At 36.5% G+C, this 22,865-nt stretch overlaps 1 long non-coding RNA gene across 1 annotated transcript in view; it reads right to left on the reverse strand.

Moving 5' to 3' along the window:
- Positions 1-5,363: 5,363 nt before the first annotated feature.
- The window catches only part of LOC130854783 (uncharacterized), a 43,879-nt gene continuing 26,377 nt past the window's right edge, over positions 5,364-22,865 (reverse strand). Inside the window, exons 2-3 of the long non-coding RNA XR_009054182.1 lie at positions 7,521-7,586; positions 5,364-5,644 (exon numbers count right to left, since the gene is read on the reverse strand). This is a non-coding gene — a long non-coding RNA (uncharacterized LOC130854783). The remainder of the gene's footprint in view (positions 5,645-7,520; positions 7,587-22,865) is intronic.

Genomic DNA, 22,865 nt, shown 5'->3' on the forward strand with positions numbered 1-22,865 from the left:
TGTACATTTATCATCTTGGAAACTGCCTCCAGCTCTTTGAAAGTGTGTACACCTGCCATGCTCCTCTTTGCGCTGTAGTAACTGAACATACAGCCCTACAAATGGAACACACCTGCATGCCTGTACATATAGTGTTTTCTCTGCTTAAAGTCTCCTCTCCTTTATGGCTAGACCAGTAAAATCCTGATATTATACAAGGTTCAGACTTATTATTAGCTCCTCCAGGTCCAACAATAATTTGTATATTAGTCCTGCAGCAGTTTCTGTCTTAAATTGTAATGATTTTTATTTTCACCAGGCTTTGAGATTCTTGTGAACTGCTAGTTATCTTATTCATCTTCCTAGCATCACTGCACACCACATGGTGGACACTCAATAAATATTTAAATAAAACAATGTTAAAAGATAAGACAAATAAGTGAAACTAATGAGCTCAATCAACTCCTCAAACAATAGCATTCAGCTTCGATTTTAGGAATTTATTTGCAATTTCTTCGGAATCGCACAGAATAATCAAAACCATGTTGCCCTTTATGAAAATCTGGTTTCTATTTATGCGGTCTGAGATCCACGTTCTGTTCTATTTATCACTGATCCATTTGTCAAATGTTTAACAGGCACCTATGTTGTGCCTAGCACTGAGCTAGGAACCAGGGAACCGGGGGGAATTACACAGGCATGATCAATGCTCTCATGAAGCATCCTGTCTTATGACTGCTGCAGAGGCAGATATTGAACAATTCATCCCAATTTTTCTTTTTTATTCATGGTTATAAAAAAAACCAGGAGAAAATGCAGTATTCTCTAGGAATTCATCATGGAGGTTGGTGGTGTTACATTCTGAATAATGAACAGGAAATTAGTTTATAAAGATGATGAAGATTGGAAGGTAGGAAGGTAGAGGGTTTATGGCCTTATGGGAGCATCAGGAGGGTCCCCAACCCTCTCAAAGCCTTGAAATAAAGCGGTGGCCAAGAGATAAATCATACATTTTCAGCCCTATGACTATGAAAACATAAATCTAAGACCTGAACTGTATAAAAAGGTTAGTTTCATAGTAGAATTCCTCTCCACTGGACACTTTCCAGAGAAGAGATGCCTTTCCATCTTTGTGTGCTTAAGATCTTGTACAGTGCTGGGTGCATGATAGATACATAAAAATTTCTCCAATTACTTCATTTATTATCAATAAGAAATTAATTCTTTTTTTCCAAGAGAAAACTAAAATTTTTGAATTTTTCTTTTTTTAGGAAGGTGGGGAAGTGTTAACATAGAACCCTTTAATATAACACTATGATAAACAGTTGGAAATGAACACTCAATAGCAAAGGTCTAACTTGAAAAATGTGCAGAAACACAGTTATTTAGGGAACAAAGGAGTAAAATCATATTAACGACTTATGAGGAGAAAAAACTAAGTTTAAATATAACATGCATTTCTTTCCTAATGCAAAATTTCTTATTTTGTATGTAAGTTCTATTCAAAGAATTTCAGTATAAATGATCTTCTTTGATAGTTACAGCAATCCCTCCTATATGTTTCAAGTTCTCCTTACAAACTCCTCGTAGAATATGATTTGCAGTCAAGTTTGCTGCCACTAAGCTAGGAACACAATGCTTTATTACATTATGACCTGATTATTTTTGGTGCTATTTTGTCTCCGGTTCTAAAAATAGTACTAAACAATGACTAACAATACTCCTTAGCACAAAATTGTCAATCAATAAACATTTGCTGATTGACTTACTAATCTTTTTTTTTTTTTAATTTGTTGATTTTTGGCTGCGTTGGGTCTTCTTTGCTGCATGTGGGCTTTCTCTAGTTGTGGTGAATGGGGGCTGCTCTTCATTGCGGTGCGTGAGCTTCTCAGGGTGGTAGTTTCCCTTGTTGCAGAGCACAGGCTCTAGGCACGCAGGTTTCAGAAGTTGCAGCACGCAGGCTCAGTAGCTGGGGCGCAGGGGCTTAGTTGTTCCACGGCATGTGAGATCTTCCCACACCAGGGCTTGAACCCATGTCCCCTGCATTGGCAGGCGGATTCTTAACCACTGTGCCACCAGGGATGACTTACTGATCTTGGTTATATTTTATTTCTGTTTGTCATTCTGATCTCATGCAACTCAATATATTTCAAAGTCTAAATTCACTTTGACAGGAAATTTTGTTTTCTCTTTTCCACATCTTTCTACTGGCCTATATAGCCTATTGACAAGGCCAAGTTTCAATATACATTTTAATATGTACCAAATTAACCAAGATTAAAGCATATTGCTAGCCATTTAGATCTATGTGATTTTGCATATTATGCCAATTTTTAAATGCATTAATTATCCAGTGGACCAAAACAATTCTTCAAAGTCACTTCAGTCTGTGATGTAAATACATATGTTTATATAAGAATTAATTTTGACAACAGATTATTTATCCATTAGCCTGAAAAAGGAACAACAACTGCAGCTGTTACTCTCTAATTGTGGAGTCCCATATTCTGGCACTTTTTAATGATAAGAATTTTGCCCAAAATACTGCAATGGCTTTTTGTTGTTGTTGTTATTTAGATAGGAAATATTGACATGATTCCTCTATGAGTGGTGTGAAGACTTACAATATGTTAACTAACAACAATAGGCAATCTGCTTTCGGCTTCCATGGAAAGAAATTCTATAGAAAAATAAAAGGCTGACCCAATGGAAGATAATCTTTGGGGAAAGTAAATTTCTACTGTAACTCAGGAAGAGATCAGATTTAATTGCAAAAAAAGTAATTTATATACATTTATAATTCTTGTTTAGAAGTTGAAAAATGAACAACTGCAAATAAATTTGGAAACTACTCCTAACTTCATTAAGTTATTTGGTGTTAAGGAAAATTGAGTTTATACTGAAAAGTTAAGCCCTTTATTCTGAAAATCCCATTGTAATTAACACAGATGAAATATACTGCCTCCCCATCGAGGAATTTGTGTTGCCACTGCCTTCTGCATTGTAAGTAAGAGCTTTTTTTAGCAGATGGTTCATATCACCTCACTTTCATATCACTTTGTGAGTAATAACAATCATAAAATTAATAATCACTTAGGAGTGGAAAAGAGCATAAACTGGACTTCATATTAGATCTTAGTATCGCACGCCCTGGCATCGTGTGGAAATCATTCAGTCCTTCATTAACTGTAGCTAATTTGCAAAGCTTCATCTGAACATCTCCATTACCATTCAAATAACCCTCACACTTGGCATCCCACTTGCTGACTTTCCCTCTGTCATTCAGATTGCATTCAGGGTGACCTTTTCAAGATGCAAACACTTCCACTTTCAAAATCCACCATCTTCTAAGACCCTCAGGACAAATTCTCAAATTGTTTACCTTTTGCCTTTTGCCTTCTTACTTTTTATTTCTAAAATAGCCTCACTTCCAATCTTTACCGAGACCAACATGTCAGTTCAAACATCCCTTTCTGTACTCCCTGTAACTGCCACCTTTGGGTCCAGGCTCTTGCCTATATCACAAGGCATCCATGTACCGTTTCTTCTTTACACTTACCACATTTATCTTCGTGATTTCACTTTTTACTCCCTACCTTCTTTATAAGGTTTGTGAATGTAGGAAGAGAGTCTGGCTTTGTTTAGGATTATAGCCTGGTGCGTAGCTTAGTTCTTGGCACGTAGCGATTGCTCATTACTACATGCTACCTTTGAATGAGAACTGAACCAGGAATTGAAATCTCTGCACCTAATTCCTACTTGACTACTTACCAGAAGTGTGAACTTGGACTAGCGTGTGTCTCTTACCCTCAGACCACAGAGAGGAACTCTGTGGCCCCATAATTAAGCCTGGATGACACATGCCCCACATTCATTGCCTAATCTAAGGGTCATGTATTTTCTTACCATAATTAAAATCAATGGACTTTATTCAAATAGTAGTAGCCTCTAGTCACAGGGAATCTATCAAAGCCCAATTTGGAACCATGGTAAGGCAAATATACCAGGAAGCCAAAATCACTGAGTAATAACAACCAAGAGAAAGCAGGAGTTGTTCTACAGAAAGAAGAAAGAAGAAGATGGAACAAGAGAAGCAGAGGTAAGAAGGTATATAGTTGAGGAGAGAGAGAGAAAGAAAGAGGGAGGGAGAAGCAGAGGGACAGAGAGAGTGTGTGATTAGCTATCTTGTGACTTTCCAATTTCCTCTGAGTCCTGGCTGTCTTCTCAGCTTCACTATTCCGTGATATTTCCTTGTATCCTTGGGAAAACTCATTTTTTTCCTGAGCTAGCCTGAATGAGTTTCTGTTCATTTCAACCAACAATTCCTGACTAAAACATTGAATTTCTTAAGTTTTCTGACTCTCAATTGTCTCATTAAGTGGATTTTATAACAAGTCTGCTGCCTATTTCACAGTTTAACTATTAAAATACAGTGAAAAAATGTATGTGAAAGCACATTCACTTATAAAATTTTTAACTGATTTGTTTCTATATTCCTTCAATAAATATTAATTATGTGCCAACTATGGGCCAGATATTGGGCTTATTCAGAGATTCAACAATGAGTTAGTCTCTAGAATACCTTTGAGAAGCTCATCATGTAATGAAAAGCACTGAATACAGTATTTATTATTGTGATTTGAAATGATCAGGAATGTTTTGCCTTCCACTTTTTCTTTAGCAAATTATCTAAAACCTCTTGTGTCATTTACTAACTAATCAGTCAAGGACGAGATATGAATTACTTCATTAAGACCTATTATCTCCAAACTGTGAAGCTTATTGACATTGCTGTATGGAATTCTGTATGTTACTTAATGTAAGTAAATAGTTAATTACTCAAAAAGATCCAATTAATCACTAATGCAGGGAGCTGCTTGTAAAAACTCTTTTTCTGAACATAAAGTACATATGGCAAACATTACCTTCACTCAGAAACAATATAGACTTAATCCTTCAGAAAGGATTACAGTCATGTTCACAGGCTGAGTATTCTAATATAGCACACATTTCAAGATTCAATTCAGTGCTGCTAAGAGTTTGGTAGACCCTAATAGTCTGCAAGATTTTAGTCTGTGTTATGTGAAAAAGCATCCTGAGATAAACAAACAACTAGATTTTTTTTTTTTCTGCAGAATGTTATATCTCTAGGAAAAGTTTTGGGTGCCAGCAATCAGCAATGGTGGGGTAATCATTCTCCCAATCATTGAAGCCCTGTGCTAGGTACTTAGGACAGAGATGCTGGCAAACAAAACAGTCATTGCTCCCGCCCTGCAGGCAGAGAAATAGATAGCAAATAAGAAATATGAATATATAGTAACAAAGTGTGATAAGAGGTATAAACAGAAACAATAGAGTTCCACATGAGAACATTTCTGTGGGGAGGGGTTGAAGTCTATGTGAGAAGAAATGTATAGGAAAGCACTGCCGTAGGAAGTAACATTTAAGCTGAGGCCTGAAAAATGAGGTTAAGCCAGTATCATGCATTGTGTTCTCTGGAAAGCAGACTTTGAGATGGAGGTTGACATCCAGATAGTCAACATCTTCACGGACTGGAGGGTGCCGGACGGGCACAGGGAGAAGGTGGGCTGATATTGTCTCAGTGGATGCCTCTGCTGTCCCCACAGAGACCCTTGAATCTGCAGTGGTCCCACGGAGTTGTCCACTGTTGGGAGAAACAGGGAAGATGAATAAGATGGTGAGGGAAATGTCCATTGGATTTAGTGACATGGAAGTCATTTAGATGCTCAAAAAGAAATGAAAAGTAGCACCACTGAGTAGAGTGTTAAGGCCCATTTGAGGTTAGAGATCATGAAACGATGACTATATGTCTTATCGCTCTGACCAGACCCATAGAAGAAAGATGTTGAAATATAAAGAGCTGGGGTTTTTTGCCAAGCATAATAGAGGAAATGGGGAACAATGGAGATGAATATATTTTACATGAAATAATTACAACGATGAACCATGGACTATAAGAGTAATGAGGAGAGCGTTAACAGCAGGAGGAGGATAAAGAATAGAAAGGAAGAAGAAGAGTTAATTGATCAACTCAAGATGAGATCTAAGATTATATAAGTCAGCACTTGCACTAGAACTGAAGAGTCCGGAAGATGGGGTCAGAGTCAAGTATTTAGAGGGATGATGTTCTTTCTTGCTGAGGATAAGCCTTGTTTATGCCTGCTGTTTCAGCATGTGATTGGTAAAATAATTAATAGCTTATCTTTTCATTCTCAAAATTTTCCCAGTTTGGATGTTATATGACTACTTAAGAATATTTAAATTCATGAATTTTAATGTAGTGTATATTCTAGTGTTGACAATCCACTGAATGAAATGTGTTGATAATGTGGTTGCAGAATCATTGGCAATGAGATGGCAAGGAACTGGGGATCCAAGACATCATCTCCATGACTGTTGAGTCATCAAGAACAATGGGTAGGGCTTCCCTTGGTGGTACAGTGGTTGAGAATCCACCTGCCAATGCAGGGGACATGAGTTTGATCCCTGCTCCAGGAAGATTCCACATGCCGCGGAGCAACTAAGCCCATGCGCTACAACTATTGAGCCTGCGCTTTAGAGCCCATGAGCCACAACTACTGAGCCCATGTGCTGTAACTACTGAAGCCCATGCACCTAGAGCCTGTGCTCCGCAACAAGAGAAGCAACGGCAATGAGGAGCCCATGCACCACAACAAAGAGTAGCCCACACTCACTGCAGCTAAAAGAAAGCCCACGCACAGCAAAAAAGACCCAACACAGCCAATAAAATAAATAAATAAATAAATTTATTTAAAAAAAAGAACAATGGGTAATAGGAAGTTGCTCAGACTGCAATGAATGAGGGCATTTTAAAGCAGGAGGTATTTGATTTGGATTTTTTTTAAGAGGGTAATGAAGACATTCTCTGGGGGCTATTCTAAACTTTAATATTCAGAATAAATTTCCAGATGTCCTTCATGATCATCATTCATCTCTATTATGTGGAAGCATATATTACATCTTATAAGATAGAATCATACAGAAAAGTCTTTTTTTTCTAAATTATCCCATTATTAATTATCACTAGTGGTGATTGGCCTCTTTAAGTTGAATGAACAAGTTTACTACTTATTCTCCATCCCCATATAAATAATAAGGAGACTAACCTGGAATAAGATTAAAGATATAGGACTTCTCTTGGTGGCACAGTGGTTAAGAATCCGCCTGCCAATGCAGGGGACACGGGTTCGATCCTTGATCCAGGAAGATCCCACATGCCATGGAGGAACAAAGCCCACATGCCACAACTACTGAGACTGTGCTCTAGTACCCGAGCTCCACAACCAGAGAAGCCACCTCAATGAGAAGCCTGCTCACTGCAACAAAGAGTAGCCCCCGCTCACCACAACTAAAGAAAGCCCACACGCAGCAACGAAGACCCAATGCAGCCAATAAATAAGTAAATAAATAAAATTATTTAAAAAAATAAAGATATGGTAAATATTGGGCGGCAAAGGAGAAACATCTTGCTCAATAATATAGAGGTATTTACTACTTACCAAGTATCAATACGCTGCCCCACATTTTCCTGCCTCTTTCAGTTAGGTGGAATTAAGTGATGGTTTCTGTGTACAAAAATAATGTGTGTTATTTACGAGTCAAGGCATTTAAAAGATGTGAGTGCCATACTCTTTCCTCCTGCTGTGGTGACCCAGAAGCCACATGTTGAGATCATAAAGCCAAAGATGGAGGATTCCTGAGTCATCACTTGGAAGGAACCCTGGGAAGCTTTTGGATATAAAGCAGAGTTTGCGTGAGCTCCCGTATGCTAATTCACTGAGATTTCAGTTAGACAGCATCACCTAGCCTATTGTGACTCATATAACCAGTGCACAATACTTTTACATAAAAAAAAAAATTGAATGTAGCAAATAAGAAAAGTGAGTCATTATAAGTAGTCATTTTCAGTCTGTGATTATCATGGCACATCTTAGAATGCTCAAACTAAAACCATAAACCATATGAAAGGAAATGTTTTTTAAGGATGTTTGACTAAAAGATATCTCTCCCTATGTCTTTAACGTCACTCCTCTTTAGAAAGCAACGCCCTTGAAACACCCTTCCTTCTGGACGAGGAGAGCTGGTGAACCCCACACCTGAAGTAGTCCAAGAGGCCTCTTTGATATACTTAACAAACATGCACTCTGACATTTGTCTTCAAAACATTCATTATGCTACATCCTCCTGCCCTTTACCAAATAAATCTCCCTTTGTAAACAGAGAAAAGCCCTGGTTTGAGTCTGAAGGTGATTATGGGAACAATGATTTATTGTTCTCCTGGACCTTGTGTTCCTCAGATAAATTGTGCAATCTTAGCTTCCTAGCAGCTCCTTATAGCCTTGTGCCTGTTTGAGAAGCTGCTGCTTGGGTGGAAGGCAACAGATCACAGACTCCTCATGTTTCAAAAATCCAGATAATAATGGTCTTTGGGGCCCCAATTCTCACACACCGCTGATTTGAAGAATGACGACAGTGCATACCTGGAGAAGCAAGTGACAGTGATCAGACTAGGGGAAAAGGAAGGCAAGGACAATTTTGCTTTGTGAGACCCCGAAGAGATCCCACTGGGACTGACCAAAATCACGCATTAGATCTGCACGTCACCTGTCCACTGAGCCCTCGGACTGCCCTCCCCAGAAATGGCACGGCGTGGTGGCACAGCCAGGACAACTGTGGCAGAAACTGATGAGTGACCCTTCAAGGAGGCCAAATGGCCAAGGGAACAGCATCTGGAATCACTTTGCCTATCACTTTGTTAATCACATATTTTATCTCTGCTACATGGTATCCTTTCTAATAAATCTAATACATCTCCTGTATTAGGGCAAGGAGTGGGGATTGTTACTTTTGTTTTGGCAAACTCCAAAGGGGTAGATAAACCCACATGCTTTAAAAAAGGATAAAAGGTCAAATATCAGGATGGGAATCTCCGAACCCCTCAGGAGCCAGGCAAGAGCAAGAAAAGGAGGCTCATGGTGGGAAAGAGTCTCACATGTGGGTCCTAAATGCACTCAGCATCCACAAGAATTCAATAAAACAAGGATGAATTGGGTAGAGTCTGTATTCAATACAATCCTTGCAACCATCTTAAAGCCATACTGTACTTCCTTTGTTCCCTTCATTACAGATTTTCAGCTTTTCTTTTTCCTCAAAAAAATGTAATGGCTTCAGGCTTCCCTAGGTCTCCGCTGACATAAAGAAAGATAATTAAGTGATAAATCAATTAGCATTAACCTGTGATTACTAAATGCCTCCACATTCCACGAAATATTTACATTTTATAAAGAATACTGTGAGCCTCTAACTGCCAGACTTACACAACAGGGTGAGCTCACACTATTCTCTATAAAATCTTAATATTCAAGTGAATATATACATATATTATGGGATAGTATTTGCAGAAGGGAGCGTTTCCAGTGTTCTTCATATGATACTGATGCCTGATCACATACTGCTAATAGGAATGATGGCAAACCTGGAATCCACTTTGCTTTCTTTCCAAACAGAATATTAATTAAATCAACAGGAGTACACACGTACTAATACTTCCAGAATCTAGAACAGTGCCTGAAACATGGCAGTCGTTCACCAAATATTTGCTGAATGTCTCTAATATCTAGAAACTACCTTTTGGTAAGTGGCAGCCAGGTTTTGACAGGTACTTGTTCAGCAATCTTTTTGTTCTTTTCAAAGATCCAGTCAAAATGTTAAAGAAAAAAGTAAGCACTTTTCTCCTTGTAATAACAGATATATCTATGTTTAACAAATCTTAAATTCATAATAGAAGAGCTGCTCCTATTCACCAAACTGACCCACTTTCTTACACTAGATTATTGCTATTTTCATCCACCTAACTGCACACTGGAAAGGTGACTGACATTAATTGAGCACCAAATATGGTCTATGCATCATTCTGGATGTAACATTTGTTATAGATTTTCATATTCATACATAATGTGGACTAATTACAACTATAACCCACATTTTACAGGCAAGAAAACACACTCAGAAAAGTTAAATAACTTGCTTAAATTCTCATAGCTAGTAATATAAAGAAAATTAGGATTTAGGATTCAGACAATTATTTTAAATTCTAAACCCTGGAGATTGTCTATCTAGTATACTGTATAGTAAACTCTGCTTTAACACTTGATTATAGTCGAAAACTAAATCTTAAATTATATTTATATTCTGATCCATTAAATTATCTTCAATGGATACTTTGACTGAATACATGCCAATGAAACAAAGTTTTATTGCAAAGATAATAGAATGTTTAAATAAACACGACCGAGTAGCCATGGACCCTCCAGGAATTACAAAAACCCAGAACACCCACTATCAGTTCCTGTCACCACAAACATGCCTGTGTTTTCTCCCCAGCTAACAAGGTAAATTCCTATCATTGTAACTTGCATCCAAAGACAGGAGAAAAGTCTTTTACAGATAAAATACTAGCAGACAACCACGCATCAGAAGATATTTAAGGAAAGCCAGCATCATGATAAAGAGTCATAAAACTTAAAAATATATTTTAAAGAGAGACATTTTAAAGAGGGAAAAATAATCAGTGTTATCCTTAGAAACATTCAAAGAGCTATTGCATCCATAAAATAACACAGAAATAATTAGTGATATTGGAAATAGAAGTATTTAATTAGCAAAATAAGTAGGAAAATGTAAAAGACAAGTTTAAAAATAGAATGAGCATAACAAAAGAGCTAGTTAGTGAGGAAAACGCTAACCAATCCTTCGTAACGTACCATATAAAAATAAAGGGTTTAATGGAAAAGAACATTAAAAAAAAAGAACGTATATATGTGTATAACTGAGTCACTTTGCTGTAAAGCAGAAATTAGCATAACATTGTAAATCAACTATACTTCAGTAAAAGTAAGGAAAAAAATGAAAAAAAAAAGGGTTGAAAAATATATGAAAATTCAAGAGATTCAGAAGACAAATCTAGAAGATTTGATACCTATATAATAGATTTTCAAGAAGGAGAGCATATAGATAATGAAAGAAAGAAATTAAAAAGTGAAATAATGGAAAAAATAAGTACTGTCAAAAATATTCTAGAGTTGAAGAGATAGCAAAGATCAAAAGGCTCATAAATTTCAATGAAAACTAAAACTGATTTTAAAATCAATAATAATTAATAATAATAATACCAATAACTTAGCATCAGGGAAACAATTTAAAAGCTATTTACTAAAGATTAATATTCAGACTAACATTAGGTTTCTCATTGACTGAGGCTATAAGACAGAGAAACAATAGCTCCTGAATAAAATGATTTTGAATCCCAAATCCCATGTTCCATCAAATTAGCATTCAAATGTGAGGATAAATTGTAGATATTTTTTGAAATGAAAGAACTTATATTTCTTACAAATACACAATTCTAATAGTAACAAAACAAATTAAAATTTAAATATGAATTCAAAGAAAAGGAAAGCGTGGATTATAAGGAAAAATGATGAGGAAAATATAACAAAATAAAAGCAACGAAATAGACTGCTACAGTTAAGTATAAAGTTTATTGATTCAGTATATGAAAATATATAATAAATTAGAATTAAATTTCCAGATTATCTAAGCATGGAATTTAGCCCACTGATGGAAGAGCAGGAAGTGATTTTTTTAAATTAATTAATTTATTTATTTATTTATTTATTGCTTGTGTTGGGTCTTCGTTGCTACACACGGGCTTTCTCTAGTTGCGGTGGGGGGGGGGGGCGGTGTGTGGCTACTCTTTGTTGTGGTGCACTGGCTCCTCATTGCCATGGCTTCTCTTACTGCCGAGCATAGACTCTAGGCACGCGGGCTTCAGTAGTTGTGGCACATGGGCTCAATAGTTGTGGCACATGGGCTTAGTTGCTCCATGGCACATGGGATCTTCCTGGAGCAGGGATCAAACCCATGTCCCCTGCATTAGCAGGTGGATTCTTTTTTTTTTTAAGCTCTTTATTGGAATATAATTGCTTTACACTCTTGTACCAGTTTTTAAGGTACACCAAAGTGAACCAGCTGTATTTATACATATATCCCCATATCTCCTCCCTCCCGTGACTCCCACCCACCCTCCCTGTCCTGGCCCTCTAAGGCATCATGCATCATCAAGCTGATCTCCCTTTGCTATAAAGCAACTTCCCACCAGCTATCTATTTACAGTTGGTAGTGTAAATATGTCTATGCTGCTCTCACTTCGTCCCAACTTCCTCTTCTCCCCGCCCCCCCAACCCTGTGTCCTCCAGTCCATTCTCTGCATCTGCATCCTTATTCTTGCCCTGTCACTGGGTTCATCAGTACCATTTTTTTTTTTTTTTAGATTCCATATATGTGAGTTAGCATACAGTATTTGTTTTTCTCTTTCTGGCTTACTTCACTCTGGCAGGCGGATTCTTAATCACTGTGCCACCTAGGAAGCCAGAAGTGATATATTTTAATCATGATAGAAAACTAGAAAAATGAAAAAGTAATGACCCAAGTATATAATCCAAGAAAGTGGGGGGAAAAAAGAAAACCTCAAATTAATTAGATTAAGTTATTGAAAAATAAAATTTTATAAAATAGAAAATGAAAAGGCTGGGTTTTTTTCTTTTTGCTATTCTAACCAGATAATTTTAAAAAAATAAACATAACATTAAGAAGGACAGGGACAAATCACGAGATAAATAAGGGATTTTTAAAAATTCTATGAATAATAGAGATACATTTATTTCAATACATGTATTTGAAAAACAAAAGGATTGGAGGATTTGCCATTAAAATGTAGATGATCAAAGTTGGTCTAAGAAAAATAAAAATACACAAGCTAGACCAATAACAGAGAAGAAATGTAAAAGGTAGTCAAAGATCTACTATAAAAGGCATCAAATCAAGATAAATTTATAGGTAAGGTCTATCAAAATTTCATGGAATAATTATTATCAGTTCAATTATTCCGTAGTATAAAAAATTTTTAATATTTTGACTTATCCTAACATTAGTCTCCTGTGAAAACCTAACAATGGTGGTGAATACATCACACACACACACACACACACTCACACACTCTCACACACTCACACACACACAACGCCCCTAGGCCAAACACATGTGAATATATGTAGAAAAATGCTATGTGAAATATTAACAGTTAGAATCCAAGAAAATACTAACAGATTAACACATCATGGCCAGGGGTGTTTCACCCCAAAAATAGAATAATATTTCAGTATGGCTATTTGCTGTATTGCAACATGTAAGGTGAAAAAATGGTCATCTTAATAGATGCTAATAAAATATTGGATAAAATTTGACATTCATTTCTAATTTTAAAGACGGAGAGGGAGAAAGAGAGAAATGCTCTCTTAAGAAGCTGGAAATAAAAGTTAGAAACAGGTTGATGACCCTACCATCACCATTGCTAGTCAATCCCAGAAGGTCTAAAGGTGTTAGGTGAAAACCATAGCAACAATTCTAAGCGATGGATAAAACCATAGCAACAATTCTAAGTGATGGATGTAATAAAATAAAGAAAAAATGCCATTATCTTCAGACTTTTCTACAATTACACATTAAAAACTAAAATAATCCACTGAAATTGTTTACTTATTTTTTTCACGAGAATGTAGATAGTTAAATTGTGTATTTTCTAATTAAAAACTTTAAGAAAATAATTTAATCCCAGGGTTCTCATACAACCACCTCTTAAATTTAAAGCAGAACTCTCTATCAGCTAACTTTATAACTGATTCTTCCCTTTAGGTAGAGAGAAGTTAAAGAAAGGAAAGGAAAACTCCCTGATAATGATAGGGGAAATGTTTTTGCACCTATTCTACAGTCCTTCAGGATTAAGACAATTGAAAATCATCTCTAAGGGGCCATCATTCCTTTCCCTTAAGGAGATTAAGTTCACTGGTGCTAGGGTTGTATAAATATCTATCAGATTCTAAGAGATGGTATTGCAGCCTTGAGATAATGGCTTAATTGTTATGATACTGAAATAGCTCTACACTCATAAAAGGCCCAAAGCAGCTGCCATACTGTTGTTGTCCATCTCTCTGCATGCTTAAGCTTTACATATTTCTGCTCTGAAGACAAAAGTTATTAAATGTTTATCTTGTTATCTTCAAGCTTCTTAATCTTTATTCTCATCTAGATTCAAGTCTTTAATCCAGTTCAGTAGTTACAAGGATTCTGGGGATGGAACAGAAAGATTATAAAGCTGAAAAAGAAATCACACTTAAAAACCTCACAAAGATTGAAACTCTGCAATTAAGAAATGAAGGATGTAGCAACTGTATACTACCAAGAAAAGGTTACTGAGATTCAATCCTTAGCATATTGGGAGGTAAAAGAGCCTTGTAAATAACAGCATAAACTATGGAACCAGATTTGACCTTTTGGGGACCTCTTGGATGCTAATTATCTGTGTGACATTGCTCATTTTTACGTAACCTCTCTGACATAGTCTTTATTTTCTGTAAATAATAGTAAAGAAAACTTACTTCAAAATGTTGCTGGAAATTTGTAATGATGCTTTGTTTCTGATTTCTGATTAGCAATGTAGGCAATAAACGCTAGATAAAATATGTCACGATGTATCATAATAAAGAATTTTTTTAATTGTCTTTGATTCAAAATCAAAATGTTTTGTGTCCTCTATTAGGTGACAAGCCTAAATCAAAATTAACTGTACAAACTTAGCATAGGCATTGAGCTTAAATTATGTGTGCTAGATTGCATGATTAAAAGGAAACATTTTTAAGAGTGTGAAGCATTTAGCGGTATTCCATAATACATTATAAACTACATTTTTCAGGCATACTATTAGTCTGCATATGATGAGCAAATGCATTTTCAAGAAAGAATGAAACATGTGAAGTTAAATTTTTAATGGAACCCCTACATTTCTATTAAATTTGGTTATGGGACAAATCGGAAAGAGCTCGAATTGCCTGTGTAATGCTGGTTTCGCCTGATTTTATTCTACTTCCTTTAAAATAAGCTTAAGAAAAGTTTTTGTATAATTATTCCTGATTTTTCAGGAGTTGTTCTCATATAATCATTTTACACAGTTATGTCCTCGTGAACAGATCTTATGTCAGACTAGTCGACAATTGTCTTTGATTTATTTTAGAAAAGAGACAGGGAACGCATAAAATCTCTCCAATTGCTACTCTGTGTTTTCCTCTGGCTTAAAAAAAAATAACAAACATGAAACAGAATTCATGGAATCTTAACATTCATGAGCCAAGTAAAAATGGGACTTGAGATATTGTATGGATATCTACACTTTTATCAAAAAAGGCTGAACTCCCTCTTCAGCAGGATATTATGTAGATGAAAAAAAATTAATTGAAAAAAGGACATCACAGGTGGTGCACGAAATCTCAGCTGCAGCCATTGCACATGTTAATTTCATTGGTGATAGAATCCAAAAGTCAGCTTGGTTGAGGGGCTAGGAATTTGGGTTTTGGATTCAGACATACCTGGGTTTGAATACTGTTCTGTCAATTACCACATTTGAGACTACAGACAATTTATGTAACCTTTTGAAGCCTCAGGTGTCTCATTTGAAAAACAAATGGTACCTACTTGAAGAATTGTTGTGATAATTAGTGAGATGACATATGTATGAGAATTTGGCATGCTGTCTGAGCTTGATCAAACTCAATAAATATTAGCTAATATTAATACTGTGTGTATGGAGGGAGGGGAGTTAAGGGGGAGAAAACTTGGTGGGGGCGGGGGGGGTGGGGGCAGGGCAGTACAACAGCACCAAAATATTCCATTAAGTTTTCTGGTTTTTAGCCTTACTTTGAAAAACTAAATCCTGGGAATCAACTTCTTAATAACACCTCTTTTTCTCATATTGGAAAGAAAGCCATTAAATGAAATAGGATCAGAGGAAGGCATTCAGCTTCTCTTGCTCTAAAAAGTTTGCCATTTTGTTACCAGTTACTAACTAGTCTTCCTCTCTTTGTAATCAATATATTTCTAAACTTGGCATTGACCTACTTCACGGATTTGGCAGAAGAACCCATTTATTAACATCAAACCCAAGAAACAGGCTTCCTATCTTGGCTTTGTTACTGAATAGGAGCGCAAGAGTGGCAACATCTTCCATGTGACATTTATAACGTTGGAGGTTTGAGGGCCCCGATAATAATAATAATCCTATTCTCCAACTGGACTCAAAGCAAACTGAGAAATAGAGTAAGAAAATAAGGAAGACGGAAACAACAACAACAAACCTCATTAAAGCAGAGACTAGAGAATATGAGGTACCTGCAGCATCATGGAGCCTCTTGATGCCATTGGGCTTGCGTCCCCAGACTTACCTGGCCCCTGAACTCTTAGCCACACCCACTGCAGGCTGTGAAGGGCCCCAGTGTGTAGTGTGGCAGAACAAGTGTTCTGTAGGCAGCTGACTCTCAAGGAAAGGAAAGAGAGGGGGACATAGCTGCTTTCTCTCTCTGAGTTACCTGCTATTTGTAGTAGTTTTCTCCTCTTAGCAAGGGAAGGAATGAGGAAGGGGATGGAGAGAGACCAGGACGTTATGCTAATATTTCTTCTTTAGGTGTAAGGAACAGTTGACAATGGAATTAAATGTACCACTCACTAGGATTTTCCAATTTAACCCCTTGATTAAGCTATGACCTTATTTAGCCTACCATCTCCCAAGGGGTGCCTATTGCCCAGGGCGACTGAATGGAGAACAGCAGCCTTCAGGACAGGTTCATTAGTACCTTCCTGGGTCCACGCCAATCCCTACTTTCCTAGGTGTGCTCTTGGGGAACATATAATGGAAAATATGGACTTGGCCCCAAAAGTCTTTGAATAGTTTTAAACACTGCGTTAAATCAACTGCAAAACCACTCTGTACCCAAAGCTAAAGTGCATTGTCTACTGGCTGTATTTCCAATCCCAAATCATATCTATTTGTATTTTCCATTATATCTCACCAGAGGTTCTATGATATGAAGTATCATAATATTATAGAGATATTCCAATAACATGAATAAACATTGTAATAAAATAATGTCAGAAATAGAAAGAAGCCCCACAATTGAATAAAACACCCCACTTTTTCATATTCTCGGAGAGATCAAGTTTCAAAACCACTTGTAAGACCAAGTTCAAAGATGAAAAGGAACTAATATACAAAATATTTTTCTGTTATGAGGTATTACACACATACACACACACACACACACACACCATTTTCTTATTATCCTATCTCAACCATACAGATATTTAATGCTTAGGTGAAGCTGAAGTTTCTTTGGCCAATTGCACCATCTTCCATGGGAATAAATGTGCCTCCTTAAAGATTTCAGAAGTTGAATTTACTCAATGTCAAACCTCTAGTCTGTCACACTTTTTAAAAAGTCCAATAAATTAATGGAATGTGCAAGATAATCATAGTACTGGCCTCAGAGGAAGTCATTCCCCAGCTTCGATAGTGATTATCCAAGAGGCAATTATATTCCTAAAAGACAGTACACATGTTCCCAAAGACTAGCAATGACTCAGAAGGGTTTGAGTGAAGCAGGACAAAGCAAAGCCTTCCAGGTTATAGCCCCAGGAGGATGCTAGTCAGTCTTTGCTAATTGCCTGTGAATTTATTTAACCCGCCGAATCTCGGAGCAAGATGTTAATTTTTGCACAATTGCTATTCTACTGTCTGGGGAAAATTCCGTCTGAGCACATCTCCACTAAGAGTGCTATTTGCGATACTGAAGGTATCTTGCAATGTTTCTAAATCTGAGAGGGTGACCAGTTGTCTTTGAGGTGTCTTTCTTTCTCCACCAGTATATTGAGAAACCTTGATTTCCATTTCTTCTTTGTCCTTCTTCCCTCTGCCTGCTACTAGCAACTTTATTTTAGAACCTCATCTGTGCTCTGCTTCCACATAGAACTCAGAGTCATTGTGGCTTAAAATGAATAACTTTTGTACCATCTACTACTACATAAAGACTCACAGAGAAAGGGGTTCTTTCTCCTGCAGATCTTGACATCATGATTTACTGGGGCCCCTGCAGCATGTCTGGGTCTGCAAAGGTTTCTGAAGAGCCTGAGTATGTATGTTAGGAGGCCAGCAACCATGAAGTTCAGATCAAGCTGAAGAAACCTCTCCTCTTCACGGACATTAGCTCTTTTGCTGAGACCAAAGTAGCTCAATCCAAGTTTCCTGAGTCCCACAGTATTCTGGCCACCTCTCCCAGTCCACTAATAGATGTCCTTCTTCGGGAAAGAAATTAGCAGGAGCAGGGAAGGATCATTCCCTTCTTCTTCTTTCAAATGTATTGGTTAAAAAAAAAAAAAAAAAGACTCACAGAGATCAATTTAGTTGTAAATTGGCCAATAGGGTGTACTCACGTGCTTCAAACACTTAATCCAGAAGTAAAATTAGTTAATAAGCATTATTATCATGAACAATTAAATTTTATGAAAATGCAATGCTATAATTATGAGTTTAAAACCTAAGTTGTTTTAAGTTTATTAAGCTAAAACATCTATTTTTTAATCTACATCATTGAGAGTTTATAACTCACTTTCATTTTAACTTGCATATTTGCATTTAATTATAATAGGCTTTTCTTTTAACAGATATAATTAATGTTTGAATCCTACAGCACCCTTAAGTGGACATGATCCTACAGCTGGTCGGTGGGTAATTATCCTGGAGGCTGATGCTACAGTGGACGGTTTCATAGATGGCTAAAACTAATAAATGGTAAACAAGCATAAGCCTTCTCCTTTCACTTATAAATGATATGAGAGTCATTTGTATGAAGATATCCGTGGTCAGCCATAACAAGAAAAAAGTTTCTATAGACAAAACATAACAAATGTTTCCCTCATTCCTTGCAACTTCAGCGCAGTAGGTAGGGGTTTGGTTGCTGTATTTACCTTTTATCCAGTGCTGGCCATGTTTATCTTACTTACCTCTTTGAAGCTGAACATTAAAGGTCCTTGAGACTTTGGCTTGGGTACCTATTAATGATTTAAGCACATCTAATTTTTCTTCTTCAGCCGTTGCACCATTATTTTAAACAAAAAATCAAGAGCACTTTCTCCCACAACCCAAAAATGTTACGGAGGAGGTAACTAACTAACTGTTTAAGAGTGCGTTATTAGAGTTACATCGTCATGATTAACACTCATTAGGGCTTTTTATCTTCAAAGTGCTTCGTAGGCATTAAGAACGTCCTCCCTCTCACCTCCTGTCCACCTTTCCTCTCTGTCTCGAGAACCGTGATGGATCTATAACTCCCCCTGACCTTTGCATTTTTATAAAGTGCGGTCATTGATGACGACTCCCCTTTTGGGGTCAGGCTTATCTGGTGGTAAGGAGGAACATGTGCCTGGAGGTTCGAAATTAATAAGAAATAAAATGCTTTCCGAGCGGAACTCAAGAGCGCCTTTGAAATACATCTTGCTTTACTCACCCCTCCAGCCGCCCCCACTACAGGTCGTTAAAGTAATGCAAACACGCCCGCAGCTCCAAGATGCGGGGTTGTACACGGAGCAAAGCGGGCTACTGCGCCTGGGCACACGCTTTCCGTTGCCGGGAGATAACCAAAAAGCCAGTTAAGTTTTCAAGACTATAAAGAATTCAACCAAACATTCATCACGGTGTAGAATAGGTTAATACCAGAAAATATTACAGGAAAGATCAGCCTTGAACATACAGACGCTAATCAACCAACTGGCTGAACATGTAGAAGCTGAAGATAGGCATGGATATCAAGAAATGCCGAAAAGGCATTCCTGAAATACAAGGAAAATTGTGTTTCTGTTAAGAAAAGTCACAATTACATAGTCTCACCTGGGAAGCACTGAAGCAGAGATAACAACCCTGTCAGTAAAGCCTTTTTTTCCAGGGGACAACTGTGAGGACAATGGAAAAGGAAAGTTATGATGGAGTTTTTGTGTGGGATGCTTTCACATATAGGATAACTCCAGAGTTAAACTGAAAGGATTCTATTTGCAGGTGTGACTGGTGCTTTTAGTATTTGGAACCCTAACTAGGAATGGGAGGGCCTGAAGAAAGGATAATTCCTGAGGCCGCATCTGAAACTTTCTGGTTTTGCAGTTTTTTGGCCTTCTTCCCTTAATTCTGAGAGGATCACTCTGCAATAATGAAAGAATGTGTTTCTCCTTTCTGAAAAAGAAAGATGGGCCTGTGTTTTCTTTTTTAACTGTTTTAATCTGGGGTAGGTTAGCCAGGGATGTAAAGTGTTTGCCTTGGGCCAAAAAACAAATATTCAACATCTACATTGTTTGTAGAACTCTTCAGCAATGATTTAATGTTTAGCAAATGGCAGTCCTGAGGAAAGTTAACTTTTGGTGAAGCATTACAGTGTTTCAAAGAACACTCACAATTATAGATATTTGTATCCTTTGTTTTGTTTTTGTATCCTTTGTTTTTGATTTTTGTATCCAGTGACTTTTTTTTTTAATTTTTCTTCCCAAAGAAAGTATTCAACTTTGGTTAAAGTCACTTTGATAAAAACTGATTGCAAGTTAATCAGTTCCACATTTCTAATTGTTTTCTCAAAGAAGCTAAGGATTATTAATTTGGTGAAAGTTGTAAATGTTTGGCACTGGAGTTTCCAGGGAATACTCTGGTAAGATTTGTTGTAACCATGTGTTATAAACTATGCTCTACACTCTACATTGAGAGAATAACAGGATCCAATGTTTTTAAGCCTAATTGCTCTGTAGGGATCAAAGACATGTTACTTACTCATCTTACGCTAGGTTTAGGGATCAGAAAGAAAAGTAGTTTGATCCCCAAAAAAGCTGTTATGAGGCAAAATGGAGTGCAATAACCTATATTTGAGCCAGGAAAAAGGAGGAGCATTGATTTCTAGTCAGTTTTATACAATGGATGATATAGGAACTATATGATCAGTAGGAAAGAAAAAGATTGTAACACATAATTAACTTGGCAAATATAATTAGAGGTTTATAAGAAAGTTGCAAAGTATTTTCTATAAAGTATTTTACAAATCACATATATTAGCTTAGTTTTAGATTAACCATCTTTCCCCAAACTATATCATTAAAGGAACAAAAAAGGTTTTTGTTTGGTTTAGAATTTTGTGCAGATTTAGACTTCTAAAATTATTCCTTGCTTGTATAAAAAAGGTGAAATTGTAAAGAATCAAAACACCTAATGAAAAACAAGATGTGAAAAGAGTCCTTAAGAAATTGAGAGGAGTGGAACAATTTACTTCCTAAAAACTTAACAACTGAAGTAGCAGGATCTCTTAATATCTAACTTGAGAGCTTGTACCAGCTATTTCTATATATTTGATAAAGACTCACAGAACTTTCCACTGAATTTTCTCAAATAACTCCTTCCCACTCTTCCAATACATGTACACTTGGAGTCATAATTTTCAGCCCTGAAATGAGAAATTTACATGGTGTATTTAGTTCAAGAAGATCTAGATAATAATAATAGCTGACTTTTCTCAGGCAGTCAGTAAGTTGTGGACACTGGTTTAAGAACTTCACATTCATATTCTCCTTCCATACACAGAGTAGGCCTAAGAAGTAGAGTTATAATTATCCTCACATTACAGATGAGGCAACTGAGTCACAGAGGGTTTAAATGACTTTCTCGATATCCACCAAGATGGCAGACTTCAGAGTCCGTACTCTTGGCTGTAATCTTCAGTTTCATAACATCAGACACGCCATTGCTTTTACTGTGTTCATTATGAATCACATGTGGATACACACTTCACCTAAACTGTTTTTCTTTTCACTCGATTTCCTTATTTGCATGTCTGATCTTTCTCCTTCATCTACCTTTCACCTATGAAGCATCATTTAATGTCTTGGTACCTTCATGGAATACAAAATACTTTCTCAGATCAGATAGTGTATGTGAAAATTATATGGAAAAGCACTGTAAAAAATGACTCCATCCAAAAGAGCCTCTGATATTCCAGCTAATAGATTAAACAATAACAACAAACACACACATTCACGTACACAAAACCTCCTTTAACAAGTAAGAGATTTACTTTTCTTATACAAAATATGCAACTTTCATAGTTTTTTTCTTTCTTCCTCTTTCTCTCTTTCTTTTTTCTTTCTTCTTTCTTTCTTTCTTTCTTTCTTTCTTTCTTTCTTTCTTTCTTTCTTTCTTTCTTCTTTCTTTCTTTCTCCCTATCTCTCTTTCTCTCTGTCCCCAACTACTAAATTTATTTGCTACTACCACATTATCAAAAATAGTCATAATCCAAATTTATGATCATTTAGAACTGGACTGGGCTGACCTATAGACCAGTTAACTGAAATAATAACTTAGGAAATAAGTGATATTAACAGTATTTCACTTAAATACTCAACATGCTTAAAAGAAAACAAATGTTTGTCTGATACACATATCTATACATAAACATAGAGGCAATTATATCATAATTTAAAAGTAACCAAGCTAAAGTGGGTTCCAACAGACCATTACCATATCTTTGTTAACAGAGTTGGCGTTTTAGATTTGAATTTGAAAAAAAAAAACCATTTCTGTTAAAAATTCAGAATCTTAATTAATTCCAACTGGCAATTTGACCCCATATCATTAGACTGCCTTGGTTGTGTTACACTACCCTATGGGTAATTTTCTTTAGTAATTTTCCATTTCTCTTTATGCCCTTAATATATTTAGTGAATCAACTTAACATCTGTTAAACTGTAAATATTCAAGATAGAGGTTTCCTTTTTACTTGTTAGACTAGCATCAGGAATGCCTGAATGTTTAATAAAAATGTTCGATATGATGATTATAAGGATGACAAAAGGACAGTGATAATCTGAGTTTGAGGTTTTAA

This window comes from Hippopotamus amphibius, chromosome 6, assembly GCF_030028045.1.
Source record: "Hippopotamus amphibius kiboko isolate mHipAmp2 chromosome 6, mHipAmp2.hap2, whole genome shotgun sequence".
In the NCBI taxonomy this organism is placed as follows: domain Eukaryota; kingdom Metazoa; phylum Chordata; class Mammalia; order Artiodactyla; family Hippopotamidae; genus Hippopotamus; species Hippopotamus amphibius.